At 37.1% G+C, this 2,727-nt stretch overlaps 1 non-coding gene across 1 annotated transcript; it reads right to left on the bottom strand.

Annotated features, from left to right (window-relative positions):
* Nucleotides 1-2,243: 2,243 nt before the first annotated feature.
* Nucleotides 2,244-2,372, bottom strand: LOC126031982 (small nucleolar RNA SNORA51). The gene has a single exon (XR_007503784.1). It is a non-coding gene; the product is annotated as a small nucleolar RNA SNORA51 (small nucleolar RNA).
* Between the last annotated feature and the right edge of the window lie 355 nt (nucleotides 2,373-2,727).

The raw sequence follows: 2,727 nt of genomic DNA, 5'->3' as shown, positions 1-2,727 counted from the left end.
ATAAGGGAATTTTGGTTTACCTGTCTGAATCTAGGAGTAAAAATGTTAATCATCTGATAATTTAATGGAGACACAGTGAGGCATTATTTTTTTCTGGATCACAGAAGCACTTTATTTAGATTTTTGTCATTCCAAACCATAATCTGGGTTGTTGGCACTCAAGTTATGTTGTGAAGCAATTTGGAAATTGAATGATGATTATAATAGGTTAGAATTCTAGTTTTCATTTCACGCCCATGATTCTTTAGTTACTTAAACTAATCTACTTAATCTATTGAACCTCACAATGAACTTTTTGTGACTGAAACCCAACTACAGTCATGTTTGCAATTATGGTGTTTAAATGAAGATATTATTTAAAAAACTCGGCTTATACAGAGTATATAGGTATCTTTTTCCTTTGCTTCTTCTGTTTCTATATTTACTTTATTACTCATATACAGTTTTTTTTAAAAGGAAAACCTAGCTGAAAGAACTGCCAAAAGAACTCCCCCCACTACACATGTTTAAAACTGTCACTTCCTAAAGTCCTTAAAAATATCCATCCTCAGCTACATGACATCCAGCTCCCTATCTTCCTTTCCTGGCAACTATTACTATTTTTAATTTCCCTGTCTCCTGAATTTAATTGTTTTGTCTTTCCCTTCCTACCACCAGAAAAGATCTACTAGAGAGTAGTAATCTTACCATGATCCAATTACAGAGCACTGACTTTGACAACCACAACTGAGCAGAACATTTCATGGCACCACAAAGAAAAACTTTCCTGTTAGACAATGAACAGGTCTGGAGCCTGTAGCCAGGCTTATGACAGTGTACTTTAATGGTGGAGACATCCTATATCCTCTTAGGCCAAGGGATTTTCTTTCTAATTTCCCAATACTTGATGTGCCTATGCAAAACAAAACAAAACAAAAACAAAAACCAGAGAGTAGTAATCTCATCTAACATATTCAAAGCTAAAATGTCATCTACCTTTAGAATCTTGTAAAGACTCTAATGGGTAAATATATTACCATTGGGTTGTAATGAGTTAGGAAGTACATTAAGTGTGAGGAGCTCTGATTTGTGAGAGACTCCCCTGTATCAAGTCACTCAGAGAATGAAGCTGATAACATCTCTGCCTAATTTTGTTGGTCTGTTTTGAATTTAATATATCTATTATTTTATCACCATGAGATACAGTTAAATAGTTGTCAATAAGTTGAGTTTTGATTGTACAATGTTCCAACACAAACCCTTTCCCAGTGTTCCTGTCCTATCAACAATTTTCAGTTACCTTCCAGTTTTCTTCCCCACCCCTCCAACATGTCCCTATCTATGACCTTTTTTGATGTCACTGTCTCCACACATGATTTCCAGGGCACATGAATCAGGGGATAGAGTAGAGATTTCTAGGCCAATACTTAACCACCCTAAAGTTAAGGAGAGATTTCTTTTGTTTCTTACTGGATTTCTTTGCCCGGAACTAGAATGCAGAGCCTTCCCTTAATGAGGAGATGGCTTTGAGACAAAAGAGAAATATTTGGAATCTTGAGAGTGTTGCCATCTCCACAAGGATTCTTTGATAGAGTCAAGGAAACTGAAGCATAAAGGATAAAAACAAACAAACACGTGTACTCAATGCCACAGTACTGGCAATTGGTGAAAATATACTAAAACTCAAGTTTCCTGACTCTTAACCCTGTCTTCTCAACCAAACACTGGGGCTACAATGCCACCAGGATATCATCTGAGATCCAAATGTTTGGCTCTGCCTCTAATTCTTTCTGAAAGTAGTTGCTTCTTTTGATTGATTGGGTAATAGTGTGTTTGTACTTTGATACTTTGGATGTTTAATCTTCAGCTTACTCTAACCAGACAATTCTAGTTCTGGGCAATGAAATCCGATAGATATTCAAAAAATCACTTTTTTTTAATTTTAGGATGGTTAAAAATTGACATACAATCACTCAGTAGTCATCTTAAAACAAAGGCCTGTCTTGAACAGAATGTTCATCGTGAAGAAATTGGTCAGGGAGGACAAAACACACCCTCTGAAACCAGGTTTTCCCTCACTCCTGCAGAGATTTTCCACATGCCCAGCAAATTTTCGCAAAAACTGAACAGGTAGGGATAGTTTTTTTTAAACAAAATTCACTTGAGAGTGGAAGAAAATGGTACTAGAAGTTGAGACCAGGACACTGAAGATTCCCTCCAGCAACACTCTCCAACTAAAAGCAAACAATTATGGAATGGAATTTTTTTGTCCCCCAATTCACAATACAGACCAGGCAAAGGGACTGTGTTGAGGTGTATATGGGGTGCATTTACTGTGCCTCCTCTTTCTATACAGTGTAAAGAGCACAGCCTGTGGTAAGAATTGGGAGGCCTTATCTTTTCTTTTTATTTTTTGATTATATATATAATCCTTCACCAGTGCAACATTCCCATGACCAATATTCCAAGTGTCCTTCCTCCCCACCCCACACCGGCCTGTACTCTAGACAGGATTTCTACTTCCCTCATTCAGTCACATTTGTTATGATAGTTCTCAGTGTAATTATTTCTGTGACTGCACTAAATGATCCCTGTGGTGAGTTTCATGTCAGGAGCTTGACCCTCCAGTCCTCCTCTATTTTGTCTCTGAGAATTATTACACAAATGTTCTTCATTTTTCTCAAAACCCATAGATGAGGGAGACCATTCTTTGTTTATCTCTCTCCCTCTGACTTATTTCACTCAACA

This window comes from Suncus etruscus, chromosome 15 (genome assembly GCF_024139225.1).
Source record: "Suncus etruscus isolate mSunEtr1 chromosome 15, mSunEtr1.pri.cur, whole genome shotgun sequence".
Taxonomy (NCBI): domain Eukaryota; kingdom Metazoa; phylum Chordata; class Mammalia; order Eulipotyphla; family Soricidae; genus Suncus; species Suncus etruscus.
The sequence above is the reverse complement of the archived record's forward strand: the minus strand, read 5'-3'. Positions and strand labels throughout refer to the sequence as shown.